Source organism: Scyliorhinus torazame, chromosome 18 (genome assembly GCF_047496885.1).
Source record: "Scyliorhinus torazame isolate Kashiwa2021f chromosome 18, sScyTor2.1, whole genome shotgun sequence".
Classification (NCBI taxonomy): Eukaryota; Metazoa; Chordata; class Chondrichthyes; order Carcharhiniformes; family Scyliorhinidae; genus Scyliorhinus; species Scyliorhinus torazame.
In genome coordinates, this window is record NC_092724.1 from 96,777,361 (window position 1) to 96,793,300 (window position 15,940).

The following is a 15,940-nucleotide window of genomic DNA, read 5'->3' on the forward strand; positions in this document are numbered from 1 at the left end:
ACAAAGGCTGTTGTGCAGGGTCCGGAGTCGAACTACCTGTGCGCTGGCACATGTACCTCGGGATAGGGCATCTGGAGGTTCGTTGAGTTTGCCAGGGCGATACATAATCTCGTAATTATAGGTGGAGAGCTCGATTCTCCACCGCAAGATTTTATCATTTTTGATCTTGCCCCGCTGTGTGTTGTTGAACATGAAGGCTACCGACCGTTGGTCAGTGAGGAGAGTGAATCTCCTGCCGGCCAGGTAATGCCTCCAATGCCCTCCAGCTTCAACGATAGCTTGGGCCTCCTTTTCGACGGATGGGTGCCGAATTTCGGAGGAATGAAGGGTGCGGGAAAAGAATGCCACGGGCCTGCCTGCCTGATTGAGGGTGGCGGCAAGGGCGACGTCTGGTGCATCGCTTTCTGCTTGGAAGGGCAGTGTCTCATCTACAGCGTGCATTGTGGCCTTGGCAATATCAGCTCTGATCCGGGCGAAGGCCTGTTGGGCCTCGGCCGTCAGGAGAAACTGGGTGTACTGTATGAGTGGGCGGGCCTTGTCCGCATAGTTTGGGACCCACTGAGCGTAGTATGAAAAGAATCCCAGGCAGCGTTTGAGGGCCTTGGGGCAGTGGGGGAGGGGGAGCTCCATGAGGGGGCGCATGCGGTCGGGATCGGGCCCCAGATCTCCCTTCTGGACCACATAGCCGAGGATGGCTAAGTGGTTCGTGCTGAACACGCACTTCTCATTGTTGTAAGTGAGGTTTAGGAGAGTAGCGGTGTGGAGAAATTTAGCAAGGTTGGCGTTGTGGTCCTGCTGATCATGGCCGCAGATGGTGACGTTGTCTAGGTACGGAAAGGTGGCCCGCAACCCGTACCGGTCGACTATTCGGTCCATCTCTCTTTGGAAGACCGAGAATCCGTTTGTGATGCCGAAGGGGACCCTAAAGAAGTGGTATAGGCGGCCGTCTGCCTCAAAGGTGGTGTATGGACAGTCCGATTTACGGATCGGGAGCTGGTGGTAGTCGGATTTCAGGTCCACCGTTGAGAAGACTCGGTACTGTGCTATCTGGTTAACTGTGTCAGGTATGTGTGGGAGGGGGTACGCGTCGAGCTGCGTGTACTGGTTGATGGTCTGGCTGTAGTTCACGACCATGCGGTGTTTCTCCCCAGTTTTAACTACTACCACTTGAGCTCTCCAGGGGCTGTTGCTGGCCTCGATGATGCCTTCGCGAAGCAGCCGCTGGACTTCGGACCTGATAAAGGTCTTGTCCTGGGTGCTGCACCGTCTGCTCCTGGTGGCGACAGGTTTGCAATCTGGAGTTAGGTTGGCAAAGAGGGAAGGTGGGTCAACCTTTAGGGTCGCGTGGCCGCACACAGTAAGGGGTGGTAAGGGCCCGTCGAATTTCAGGGTTAGGCTCTGGAGGTTACACTGGAAGTCCAGGCCGAGGATTAGTGCAGCGCAGAGGTTTTGGAGGACGTAGAAGCGGAAGCCGCTAAATCCTACGCCCTGTACCGTGAGCGTGACCGTACAGTACTCCCGATCGCTAGGCAATGGGATCCGGAGGCCAGGGAACCCCGCCAATCAAAAAATCTCCCAGTGTAACCTCCAGAGCCTAACCCTGAAATTCGTGAGTTAGCAGCGTCTTCCCGTATCCGGGTGTATGAAGCTTTCAGTGCTCCCAGAGTCCAGCAGGCAGGAGGTTACATGTCTGTCGACTTTCACACTGGTGGATGCGTTGGTCAGGTTATGCAGACGAGACTGGTCGATTGACATGGAGGCGAGTCTTGGTTGGTCGTCGGGTAATGGGGCGGCCGGTGAGCCCGGGTCCTGGAACGCTGGTGGTGCCCATGTGCTGAGGGGTAGACAAGATGGCGGCGCCCGAAGATCTTGAGGGTTACAAAATAGCGGCACCCATGGAACGCACATTGCGGGCGTGGAACAAGATGGTGGCGTCCATGAAACGCACGTGTTGCGCGGAGGGGAGATGGCGGCGCCCACTGGCCGCACGTGGACTGAGGGGGGGGATGGCGGCGCCCATTGTCCGTGACCCGGGGGGGGGGGGGCGATAGCAGCTACTGAGCAGGCCTGGCACACCATGGCGAAGTGGCCCTTCTTCCCGCAGGTTTTACAAGGGGCAGCGCGGGCCGGGCAGCATTGGTGGGGGTGCTTCTGTTGGCCGCAAAAATAGCATCGGGGCCCCCCGGGGTTCGCTGGGTGGCGTGCAGCGCTGGCATATTAGGTGGGCAGCGCGCCCGCTGGGGCAGCTGTCTGTGGGGTCCACGAAGAGAAGGAGGGGTGGGCGGCGCGGTTGGGGGTGTAGGACTGGACGTTGCGCAGGGCGACCGTCATGGAGAGCGCCAGCGTTTTAGTCTCTGCGAGGTCGCGAGTGGCCCCTTCTAGGAGATCTGACCCAATTCCAGTCACAAAAGCGTCCTGCATAAGGAGGTCTGAGTGTTCCTTGGCCGTAACGGCCTGACAGTCACAGTCCAGGACTAGTGGGATTAGGGCCCTCCTGAAGTCTTCTATGGACTCACCAGGGAGTTGAGAGCGAGTGGCGAGTGCGTGCCTGGCGAAGAGCGGGTTCATTTTCTGTGCGTAGTTGTCCTTGAGTCGAGTCATGGCTTCGGCGTAGTTCGGCGCATCCTGGATTAACGGAAAGACTTTGGAGCTCAACCTGGAATATAAAATCTGGATCTTCTGAGCCTCCAGTTGGTGCCGTGTTGATATACGCTCCGAAGCAAGCTGGCCACTGCTGGAAGTCCTTTCTGGTGTCGCTTGAGTGCGGATCCAGCTGCAGGCGATCCGGTTTGATACGGACGTCCATCATAAGAAACTGATAGCAATAAATTGAGGCACGATCAATTGGACAAAGATGATAGTTGAATCCAACTGAGGCTTTCTTGCTATCAGATGTGTGGCCTCCCACAGCAGCTGGCGAAATGGCTGCTCGCTGGAGGCCACACATATTTATACCCTGCCTCCTGGGCGGAGCCAGCAGGCAGGGACTACCGGTGAACCTGTAGTGCAGGTTCTACCGTACATCCTCTAATACAGGTACAACAGTGGTTTACCACAGGCGGGCCGTCTGTTGGCGGGTCAGCTCCGTAGAAAGGCTGCGGCAAGGGAAATTGTCCAGGTGCAGGCCAGGGCAGGGAAGTTGGTGGTAGCTCCAGGTCAGATTAACAAGGTCTTTAAGGAATTCTATGAGAGATTGTACAGGTCAGAGCCACCTGGGGGAGGCCGGGAGATGCAGGAATTTCTAAATGGGCTGGAGTACCCGAGGTTAGTGGAGGGGGACAGGGCTACATTAGAGGGGGCGATAATGGAGCAGGAGATAAAAGATGCGATTGGGAGGATGCAGTCGGAGAAGGTGGCAGGGCCGGATGTGTTTCCGGTGGAATATTATGAAGAATTCAAAAATAAGCTGGTACCGCTGATGGTGGGGCTGTTTGAGGAGGTAATAGGGAAGGGGGTGTTACCACAAACCTTGGGGCAGGCATCGATTTCCCTGTTACTTAAGAAAGATAAGGATCCGACGGAGTGTGGGTCGTATAGGCCCATATCACTTTTAAACATGGACGCAAAGATATTGGCGAAGGTACTGGCAGGTAGGCTAGAGGAGTGCCTCCCGAAGGTGGTAGGTGAAGATAAGACGGGGTTTGTGAGAGGGAGGCAGCTCTTTTCGAACAGTAGGAGGGTATTGAACGTGGTTATGGTCCCGGCGGAGGGGAAGGAAACAGAGGTGGTTGTGGCATTGGACGGCGAGAAAGCGTTTGACCGGGTAGAATGGGGTACTTGATGACAGTTCTAGAGCGGTTTGGAATTGGACTCAGATTTGAGGACTGGGTAAAGTTATTATATAAGGAGCTGAGGGCCAGTGTCCGAACAAATAACATCAGCTCAGAATACTTTCCTCTCCACCGTGGGACGAGGCAGGGATGTCCTATGTCCCCCCTGCTGTTTGCACTCGCGATTGAGCCATTGGCCATCGCATTAAGAAGTTCAGGGGTATGGAAAGGGATAGTGCGGGGTGGGAGGGGTAATAGAGCATAGGGTGTCCTTATATGCCGATGACTTGTTATTATACGTGTTGGAACCAAGTGTGTCACTAGGGGGAATACTGGAGCTGCTTCGGGTGTTTGGGTCTTTCTCAGGGTACAAATTAAATCTAGACAAGAGTGAATATTTTGTGGTGTTTTGGCCAGGGGTGGGGGCAGTGGTTGGGAGGCTGCCATTCCGTAAGGCAAGGACTCACTTTAGATACCTGGGGGTGCAGGTTGCCTGAGATTGCGGGCGGCTCTGTAGGTACAACATTTCTAGTTTGGTGGGGAGAGTGAAGGCTGATCTGGCAAGGTGGGATGGTCTCCCTCTGTCATTGGCGCGTCGGGTCTGGGCGGTTAAAATGTATGTGCTGCCGTGATTCCTGTTTATTTTTCAATGCCTGTCGAAGGCATTTTTTAGAGAGATTGAAGGGATGATTACCTCGTTCATATGGGAAGGGAAGGTGGCCAAAATTAAACCTGATGTATCATTACTGGGCGGCGAATGTGGAGAAGATACGGAGCTGGGTCAGAGGGGTTGACTCCCAATGGGTCAGAATGGAGGAGAGTTTGTGTAGGGGGTCGGGATTGGAGGCGCTAGCAACAGCGCCGCTCTCGACGGCCCCGGGGAGATACTCAGGGAGTCCAGTAGTAATACCTTTGTTGAGAATTTGGAGGCAGTTTCGCCAGCACTTCGGGTTGGGGGCAGGGCCAAGGGAAATGCCGATTCAGGGGAACCATAGATTTGAGCCAGGGAAGTGGGATGGAAATTTTCAGAGATGGGAGGAGAAAGGAATTAGAACACTAAAAGATTTATTTCTTGGGGGTCGATTTGCGGGATTGAAGGAGCTGGGAGCGAAGTATGGGCTGGAGCAGGGGGGAATATTTAGATACATGCAGGTTCGAGACTTTGCCAGAAAGGAGATACAGAGCTTCCCAGTAAAGCCGGCTTCCACATTGCTGGAGGAGGTGCTGACGACAGGGGGACTGGGGAAGGGGATAGTATCGGCGGTTTACGGGCTATTTTGGAGGAGGAGAAGGCGCCACTAGAAGGGATCAAGGCAAAGTGGGAGGAAGAGTTGGGAGAGGGTTTGGAGGAGGGGTTCTGGTGTGAGGTGCTCCAGAGGGTGAACACCTCCACCTCGTGTGCGATGTTGGGTCTGACACAGCTGAAGGTGGTGTATAGAGCCCACTTTACAAGGGCGAGGATGATCCGGCTCCTTGAGAGCGTAGAAGATGTGTGTGAACGTTGCGGGGGAGGCCCTGCAAACCACGTTCATATGTTTTGGTCCTGTCCAAAGCTGGAGGATTACTGGAAGGAGGTGTTTAGGGTAATCTCTAAAGTGGTGCACTTGAAACTGGACCCGGGCCCTCGGGAGGCCATATTCGGGGTGTCAGACCAGCCAGTGTTGGAAACGGGCACGGAAGCAGATGTTGTAGCCTTCGCCTCGTTGATCGCATGAAGGCGGATCCTGTTAGGGTGGAGATCAACCTCCCCACCCTCTGCCCTGGTGTGGCGGGGGGAGCTGCTGGAATTCATAACGCTTGAATAGATCAAATTTGAACTGAGGGGACGGATGGAGGGGTTCTATAATTCAAGGGCGTTATTCATTATGCACTTTCGAGAATTGGATCACATTGAATATTCGAGGGATTGGGGGCTGGGAGGATTGGGGGGAGGAGGACTGTATGTGTTAATGGTGACTATGAGTGATTCCTGATTCCTTTTTGTCATTTGTTTAAGTTAACATGTGGGTCCATGTCTGGGGTTAGGTGGGAGGATGGGATCGTTGTTATTGATATGGGCATTGACATTATATTTGTTACTGATTATTGTTTATTGTTGGGTGTAAATTTGGGAGAAAATGTGAAAAAGGAGAATAAAAAAATATTTTAAAAAAAGATTCTTCCAATAACCGGTGTAGGAAGGTGCCGGACCCACTTAGCATCTTGCTGTGTTTCTGTGGCTCAAGGTGCTGGATCGGGCAGTTTATACCTCAACGGTGAACTCCGCTTCCGACGTGAACACTGTGGTGGATGCACTGTCTGAGGCTGCTGCACTATTTGCTCCCCGTCGGAGACCCCTGATGCCTGTGTTTGCATATCCGAATCTATGTCCCCGACCTCTCTCATGACAGCACCAGGATCCCCTTGGGGCAATGCTCTGGCCTCCTCAGACATCAGATTTGGATGAGAAGAACTTTCCTCCATTGAGGAACTTTACGAAGAATTGGCTGTCTGGACCGAATGTGACCAAGGTGCTTACGCATGATTCAACTTTGTGCCTGCACTCGATTAAATACTGGTCCTGTCTGGTGGACGATGGTCCCAAGATCCACTGGGCACCGTCTGCAAAGCTTCTAACATTGACTGCGTCACCTGGTACAAAGAGTCTAGGTGGTCGTCGACGAACTGGGCAACACCCTTATGGCTCCTGGCTGTGGTACACTTTCCCACCTATATCAGTGACTGAGACGGGTCCAAAGCCTCAAGCCCATGAGCAATTGAGCCGGAGCCATCCCGTTCGTGGTGTGCGGAGTAGTTCTGTAGCAGAACAGAAACCTGGCCAGCCTCGTGTCCCTTTTAGTCCACGTTTGAACATCTCTACTACTCTTTCCACCAGACCGTGTTCAAAGCCAGCTGAGACAGGGCCACACAGATGTGCTGCACCCCATTAGCTTTCAAGAATCCCGAGAACTCATTAAGACAATAAAAGATTTGTTTCTTGGGGGCCGGTTTACAGGATTGAAGGTGCTGGAAGCAAAGTATGGGCTGGAGCAGGGGGAAATGTTTAGATACATGCAGATTCGAGATTTTGCCAGAAAGGAGATACAGAGCTTCCCGGTGGAGCCGGCCTCCACATTGCTGGAGGAGGTGCTGACGACAGGGGGATTGGAGAAGAGGATAGTGTTGGCGGTTTACGGGGCTATTTTGGAAGAGGAGAAGGCACCACAAGAAGGGATCAAAGCAAAGTGGGAGGAAGAGTTGGGAGAGGGTATGGAGGAGGGGTTATGGTGTGAGGTGCTCCGGAGAGTGAATGCCTCCACCTCATGCGCGAGGTTGGGGCTGATACAGCTGAAGGTGGTGTATAGAGCCCACCTTACAAGGGCGAGGATGAGCCGGCTCTTTGAGGGGGTAGAAGATGTGTGTGAACGTTGCGGAGGGGCCCCGCAAATCACGTTCATATGTTTTGATCCTGTCCTTACTGGAAGGAGGTGTTTAGGGTAATCTCTAAAGTGGTGCACTTGAAACTGGACCCGGGCCCTCGGGAGGCCATATTTGGGGTGTCGGACCAGCCGGGGTTGGAAACGGGTGCGGAGGCAGATGTTGTCGCCTTCGCCTCGTTGATCGCTCAAAGACGGATCCTGTTGGGATGGAGAGCAACCTCTCCACCCAGTGGCATGGCATGGCGGGGGGGACCTGTTGGAATTCCTGACTCTTGAGGTTAAGTTTGAACTGAGGGGCAGGATGGAGGGGTTCTACAATTCATGGGCATTATTTATTATGCACTTTCAAGAACTGGATAACATCGAACATTAGTTGGGAGACGGGGACTGCATGTGTTAATGGTGACTATGGGTGATTCCTGATTCCATTTTGTTAATTGTTTATGTTAACATGCGGGCAGTTGTTTGGGGGTTGGTGGAAGGATGGGATTGTTGTTGATATGGGGATTGACATTATATTCGTTACTGCTTATTGTTTATTGTTGGTGGGTGGAAATTTGGAGGAAAATGTGAAAAAGGAGGTGAATAAAAATATTTAAAAAAAAAGAATCCCGAGAACTCTTCACTCGTAAAATTGTCATTGACTAATTTCTCTGGCATACCATGTGGAATGAAGGACAAACGCAGTTTTTCGATGGTCGCCCTGGAGGTGGTCACTGACATTTTATGGACCTCCACCTACTTAGAGCCTACAGAACATGCTGTTCCGGAGGTGATGGAGACGGTACGGTGAGGCCGGGACATACAAACGCGGTGTCAGCGACACCCCAGAAGATCCACATGTCCCCGGGACTGGGACCAATCCCCTGGGTGTTCGGATCTCGGCTGCTGTGTGTGTTCAGGCACAGTGTCCAGGCATCACGGTCTGATTGGGATGCTAGGCAATGACTCCCACATGCTACATGGCCCGCCCACCCACGGGAATCCACTTGGGATGTGTGAGGTGCTCACAAACATGACTGCCAATTTCCTATTAGCAATAGCCTTCAAACGCACAGCCAGAGGCCTCAGCAGTTGGTGGGGTTTGTGGGTGGTTGGTGGGGCAGACGGGCAGGGACAAGGGTTGCCCCTGGAATGGGTACACATGATCCAAGGGTTGACATGACGGAGCCAGTGCGGTTGCTTGCTCAGCAGCTCCCCACACCAATCGCCCCCCGCCTGCCACCCCCCCCATGGCAGACCACCCCAGCCCAGGGTGCCCCCTCTGCTCCCATCCGAGCACTGGGGTGGCAAGCCCAGTGTCCCTGGGTTCTTTGCCTGCGAGCGAAGATGGCTACAGGGCAGCACGGTAGCACAGTGGTTAGCACAGTTGCTTCACAGCTCCAGGGTCCCAGGTTCGATGCCCAGCTTGGGTCACTGTCTGTTCGGAGTCTGCATGTTCTCCCCGTGTCTGCGTAGGTTTCTTCCGGGTGTTCCGGTTTCCTCCCACAGCCCAAAGATGTGCAGGTTAGGTGGCTTGGCCATGATAAATTTCCCTTAGTGTCCAAAACAGTTAGTTGGGGGAATTGGATTATGGGGATAAAGGGGCTAGGGTGGAGGCATGAGGTCTCTTTCCAAGGGCCGCTGCAGACTCGATGGGCCAAATGGCCTCCTTCTGCACTGTAAATTCTACTCACCTCCTTGCCTCTCCACAGAAGCCCTTCCACCAGGTTCACATTTTTAAAAGGTGTACTAATTGCTGCCAGCGTGACCACTTGCTGGGGAGGCCGCGGGATCACTGGAGGCCGTTGGATATGGGGTGGCTCCTGTTAATTGTATGGAAATAGGGCTTAAGTAGTGATTATTGGCTTCTGGCCACGATAAGGTGAGATCCCAATTTCACTTATGGGAGCAGGCCGGTTGGATCTCAGATTATTTGGTGCCTGGCACGGTTCTTGCTTTTGGCTTCTCCCACTATTCACTGGCTTGGAGAATCACGTCCGTTAGTTCCCTTCTCTCTCCACAGATGCTGCCAGACCTGCTGAGATTGTCCAATATTTTCTGTTTTTGTTTCAGATTCCAGCATATGCAGTAATTTGTTTTTAAGTTTTAGGAGGAGATTTGATAAAGTTGTCCAATGTCATAAATAATTTGAAAGAGTAAATGAGAAACAGTTTCCCCGGTAGAAAGGTTGCCAGCCAGAGGACACAGAGTTAAGGTGATAAGGTGGGATGCTCTTTCGGAGAGTCGGTGCACATTTGATGGGCCTAATGGCCTCATTCTGCACTTCAGGATTCTTTGATTATCAAAAAAGAACTACAGGCCACATGCTGAAACATTTTTCTCCACACAGTGAATTAGTATGCTCTGGAATGGACTGCCTGTTGGAGCAGAGTCAATGGTGTTGAGTTTGGCCCCTTATGCCTTACGGAGGAATCTACCAAACACTTTGAATTGTCCAAACCAGAATCTTTTATTGAGTCTCTTGTGGTAAGATAACAATCTGATACAGAACACGTTATCCTGGAGTCTGCCTACCTCTGGAATCTGCACCTAGTACTGACCATTCACATGTATGTCTTACTACCCTCTCAATCTTCTTTTGAAGATGGCTAGATGTGTCTCCCCTTATATGGGAGTCACTGGACACATGACCTTGGTCTCGAGACCGTATGGTGTGTCGGCACTGCCACCTGCTGGTTGGAGGTCGCACACCATCCATCTATGATAGAGCCCATAGGCATATCACCACAAATGGTACCATTCAATGGAGAACTGGATAAAAACATGGAGGGAAAAGGATGCCTGGGTAGGGTGTGGAATTAGCTGGACAGTTCTACCAGATAACCGATGCAGGCATGATGGGCCGAATAACTATTTTTCTGTGTTATATCATTCAATAATTCTATAATTTCTTGTCCTCCTTCTTTTGGGACTATCTCAACCTTGATTGCCTGTGCTGGCCAATTGGAAGAAACAGATAATTTTAGATATTTTGTGGCACTGTACGATGCTCGAACTCTGAAACTGCCTGGAGAAGTGGGGGGCACCTTGAGAAGTAAATAGTTGTCAGGTCATAGCACTTGAGCCGCTGATATACTGTACAAAGGCTCGCATGTTCATACGTGACATGTAGCTGTTTCTGGCTTGTATATTATTAGAACCGACATTAGTTGGATCACATGATACTCGGCGAGGCAGAAGCCAAGGCTGGTATTTGGGAACGGGTTCAACTCAACTGTGTTGAAATGACTGGCTCAGCCTTTAGTTATTAAAACACTTTCTGAGAACTCCTTTGGTGCGCAGCTCACCAGAAAGTGTGAAGAATGAAGCTTTGAATGTGGACAAAGGTTTCTAGCTGACCCACTTGGGAATATTAGATTATTCTGGAATACAGGGCCCTATGATCATCTTTTTACACTTGGATCAGCTTTAACTGTAAGTGAATCTCTCAATTCAAAGTAGTTTTTAAACATGACTGCATATTTATAGGTCTGTATGAATGATTTGATTAGATCTAAAATAGTTTCAATTTTTAAAATCGCATAAGGAATTGCTTGGCTGTTTTCTAAAAAAAATCCCTTTACAGTTCAGGAAAAATGATCAACTTTTTGATAGAGGTCAGAGGGATGTAATTATACATATCATAATTTAAAATTGCAACTGGACACTTTTTTAGCCAGTGAAGCAGAATAGGGAGCATGTTACCAAATTCTAAAACCATTGCTAAAGAATACATTTGTGTTGCACATATCACACAGGATAAATTTGATAAAGAGGGCAACACAGTGGCCATGCTAAATTACCCCTTTATTGGAAAGAAAAGAATTGGGTACTCCAAATTTATAAATCTGATAAAGAAAGAATGAACTAGCATTTATATAGAACTTTTCTCAACCTCAGGATGTTCCAAAGTACTTTTCTGTTAATTAAGTGCTTTTGAAGTGCAGTGTCACTGTTGCAGTGTAAGGAAAATAGCCTGCTAACTTGTGAACAGCAAGTTCCCAGAGATCACAATTAGAAGGGTGGTGGTGGTGTAGTCGTATTATCACTAGACGATAGTAATCCAAAAACCTGGGTAATCTTTTGAGGACCTGAGTTCAAATCCTACTGTGGCCGATGTTGAAATTTGACATCAATTTTAAAAAAATCTGGAATTGGTATTCACTCATTCCAGAACCGCAGTTTAATTATAATCATTCTTTGAAAGTTTTGGGTATCAGGCTCACCAGAAGTTCAGTTCTCTAAATTGAGACTCCTATGCAGGATCAAAGAAGTTTTACACAGTTGGATGTACAGTCCTCTGAAGGTTAAATATTGGCCCCATTTCAATAGATGTTAAAGATCTTGCAGCATTGTTCAAGAAAGAGCACAATGGTGTTCTGCGCAATATCTTCCTCCCTCACCCAACACAAAATAAATAGATTAAATGGTCATTTTGCTTGTGATTCTTGATGTATGCAAAATCGCTGCCTTATCTGCCGACATGCAACAGTCATGGCACTACTAAGTATCTCATCTCATTTAGGTGATTCTGAATGAAGTACTATTTAACTACAAATCCTTATTCTTTTTTAATTGAGAACAGGTGGTAATACAAAAAAGCTCCCTAATACCACAGAGCATAACTCTACAATCTGTGCATCTATTTAATTCCCATTTAACGTTCAGTGAAGCGGTATTGTTTTGACTTAAGCAGGCTACTGCTGCCACAGGTGCGATCTTTTTGGACTGGTATTTACACTGCCCCTTGTTTGTGAGTCAGAGGCTGTGGGCCCATATTCTAGTTCAGCACTTGATCAACTATTTAGGCTGATGCATCAATGCAGTATTGAGAAAGTGGTCCACTAACAGAGGTAGGCTGTGAATTTGAATCCCCATTTAAAGTAAAACGTATGGTTGCATTTTACATGCCCCTATTGGGTATATTTCCGTAAGGGGTAGGTAAAATAGGGTGGGTGTCCACCACATCACCTTCCCACCCACCCCAGAGCTCATCATAATAACACAGGCTAGTGGAGGGTACTGAAATGGGCAAGCTGCCTGCCATATTTAAATCATGTTCAAGTTTAAACAAATAATATTTAATAAACCTACGGACGTTTTTTGAGGGTGTAAGTAGTAGAATAGATAAGGGAGAACCAGTGTATGTGGTGCATTTGGATTTTCAGAAAGATTTTGATTAAGTCCCACATAAGGGGCGAAATTCTCCGGAAACAGCGCAATGTCCGCCGACTGGCGCCCAAAACGGTGCAAATCAGACGGGCATCGCGCCGCCCCAAAGGTGCGGAATGCTCCGCATCTTTGGGGGCCGAGCCCCAACCTTGAGGGGCTAGGTCGGCGCCGGACGAATTTCGGCCCCGCCAGATGGCGGAAAAGGCCTTTGGCGCCCCGGCAGCTGGCGCGGAAATGACATCTCCGGGCGGCGCATGCGCGGGAGCGTCAGCGCCTGCTTGCAGCTTCCCACGCATGCGCAGTGGAGGGAGTCTCTTCTGCCTCTGCCATGGTGGAGACCGTGGCGGAGGCGGAAGGGAAAGAGTGCCCCCACGGCACAGGGCCGCCCACGGATCGGTGGGCCCCGATCGCGGGCCAGGCCACCGTGGGGGCACCCCCCGGGGCTAGATCGCCCCGCGCCCCCCCCAGGACCCCGGAGCCCGCCCGCGCCGCCTTGTCCCGCCGGTAAGGTAGGTGGTTTAATTTACGCCGGCGGGACAGGCATTTTAGCGGCGGGACTTCGGCCCATCCGGGCCGGAGAATCGTGCAGGGGGGCCCGCCAACCGGCGCAGCGCTATTCCCGACCCCGCCGAAGCCGGAGACTTCGGCAACCGGCGGGGGCGGGATTCATGCCTGCCATCGGCGATTCTCCGACCCGGCGGGGGGGTCGGAGAATCTCGCCCAAGAGGTTAGTGTGCAAAATTAAAGCACTTGGAGGTAATGTATTGTTTGGATTGAGAATTGGTTAGCAGGCAGGAAACAGAGAGTAGGAATAAATGGGACTTTTTCAGAGTGGATGGCAATGACTAGTGGGGTCCCGCACGGATCAGTGCTTGGGCCCCAGTTATTCACAATATATATCAATGATTTGGATGCGGGAATCAAATGTAATATTTCCAAGTTTACTGATGACACAAAATTAGGTGGAATTGTGAGTGGTGAAGAGGAAATAAAGAGGCTTCAGGACAATTTAGACACGTTGATTAAGTAGAAAATACATGGCCGATGGTATATGACGATAAGTATGAAGTTGTCCACTTTAGGAGGAAAAACAGAAAGGCAAAATGTTACTTAAATGGTGACTGATTGGGAAATGTTGATGTACAAAGGGACCTGGGTGTCTTAATACACCCAGTCATTGAAACTAAGCATGCAGGTACAGCAAACAGTTAGGAAGGCAAATGGAATGTTGACCTTCATTGCAAAAGTATTTGAGTACAGGAGCAAGGATGTCTTACTGCAGTTGTACAGGCCTTGGTGAAACCACATCTGGAGTACTGTGTGCAGTTTCTCCTTATCTAAGAAAATATATATTTGCCATAGAGGGAGTGCAGCGAAGGATCACCAGACTGATTCCTGGGTTGGCAGGATTGTCGTATGGGAAGAGATTGGGTCAACTAGGCCTGTATTAACTGGAGTTTAGAAGAATGAGATGGGAGCTCATTAAAATGTATAAAATTCTACAGGGCTGGACAGACTGGGTGTAGGGATGTTGTTTTCCCTAGCTTGTGGTGGGGGGCGGGGGTTCCCACAATAAGGGGTCACGGTCTCAGGATACGGGGTAGCCCATTTAGGACTGAGGTGAGGAGAAATATCTTCACTCAGAGGGTGGTGAACCGGTTGAATTATCGACCACATCATGGTGTGGAGGCCAAGTCACTGAATGCATTTAAGAAAAATATAGATAGATTTGTAGACACGAAAGGTGTCAAAGTGTATGGGGAGAGAGTGGGAGACGGCATTGAAATAGATGATAAGCCATGATCACATTGAATAGCAGAGCAGGCTCAATGGGCCGAATAGCCTACTCCTGCTCTTATTTTCTATGTTTCTATGTTTACGGCAGTTGATGAGGGTTTTGTGGTCTCCTTTACCATGACTAGCTTTATCCATATTTATTAATTTAATTAATTGAATTTACAAAAAAAATCCACTATGGGGAGATTTGAACCCACTGCCCCTACAGAATTAACCTGGGCCCCTGAACTACTAGTCCAGTGACATTACCAATATACCTCCGCCTCTCCATAACTTCCTCACCATCAACGTCCTGTTGGCGGAGCAGATGAGAGGCTGGGAATTTTGATGTGAATAACTCAGCTCTTGACTCCACAAAGCCAGTTCACTAGCTACAAGGCACAAGTCAGGGGTGTGAATAGTCTTCGCTCGTCTTGATGAGTGCAGTTCTGTAGCGCACAAAGACTTCGTGAGACGAATAGAGTGAAGTCGATGAGGCTTTATTAAGCGTGTCTGTTCCCCCGCAGCTCGATAGGAGAATGGCCTGCGGGGGAGGACTCCGGCTTCTTATACTCCGCCCTCGAGGTCAACGGCCAACCAGGACCCGGGATCTGTCAGCCAATGACATTAGGGCTTCCAGTCCCACATGACCCCCAATACATACTACCACAAGTTCCAAGAACACTCAAGAAGCTCAGCACCATCCAGGTCAAAGCAGCCACTGCCTTGAACATTCACTCCCGACACACAGTGGCAGCAGTGTACACTATCTGCAACATGCATAGATTTCATAGAATTTACAGTGCAGAGGAAGCCATTCGGCCCACCAAGTCTGCACCAGCCCTTTGAAAGAGCACCCTACTTAAAACCACACCTCCACCCTGTCCCCTTAACCCAGTAACCGCACCCAACATTTTGGACACGAAGGGCAATTTAGCATGGCCCATCCACCTAACCTGCACATCTTTGGACTGTGGGAGGAAACCGGAGCACCCAGAGGAAACCCACGGAGACACGGGGAGAACATGCAGACCCCGCCCAGACAGTGACCCAGCCGGGAATTGAACCTGGGACCCTGGAGCTGCGAAGCAACAGCGCTACCCACTGTGTTACGGTGCCGCTATTTTGCACTGCAGCAACAATTGGGGGAAGTGGTGGTGTAGTGGTATCGTCACTGGACTAGTAATCCAGAGACCCAGGATAATGCTCTGAGGATCCGGCTTCCAATCCCACCACAGCAGATGGTGGCATTTGAACTCAATAAAAAAAATCTGGAATTAAAAAAGTCTATAATGACCTGTCGATTGTTGTAAAAGTCCAACTGGTCCATCTGTAGTTATTTGGATTCCCAATCTATTGTTAGCTGTTCTCAATTATTGGTCTGGACTACATGTGACTCCAGACCCACAGCAATGCGGTTGACTTCGAAATGGTCTAGCAAGCAAGTTCAAGGGCAATTAGGGATGGGCAAGCGATGCCCACATTCCATAAATTTTTAAAAAAACTCACAAAGGCTCCTTTGAAAGCACCTTCCAAACCAATGAACTCTAGTGTTTAGAAGAATGAGGGCAGAAAACCCAAAGGAAAACTACCACTGCAAGTTCCCCTCCATTAAACCACGACTTGTAGGCATATCAGTTTTCATTCCCTATTGCTGGGTCAAATAACTGGAACGCCCCATGCTTAACTGTACTGTGGGAGTACCTATATTACATTGCCTACAGAGGTTCAAGAAGACAGCTTACCACCACCCTCACACCACCAAAAATGCCAGCTTTGCCAGTGATTTCTACATCTCAAGAACATAAGAACTTAAGAACT

The 15,940-nt window shown here is 50.1% G+C and overlaps 1 protein-coding gene across 2 annotated transcripts in view; it reads left to right on the plus strand.

Moving 5' to 3' along the window:
* Nucleotides 1-10,357: 10,357 nt before the first annotated feature.
* Nucleotides 10,358-15,940, plus strand: part of dhrs7cb (dehydrogenase/reductase (SDR family) member 7Cb) — an 81,262-nt gene continuing 75,679 nt past the window's right edge. For both annotated transcript variants that reach the window (XM_072483077.1, XM_072483076.1), the window contains exon 1: nucleotides 10,358-10,606. The gene's annotated coding sequence lies outside the window, so the exon portion shown is untranslated. The remainder of the gene's footprint in view (nucleotides 10,607-15,940) is intronic.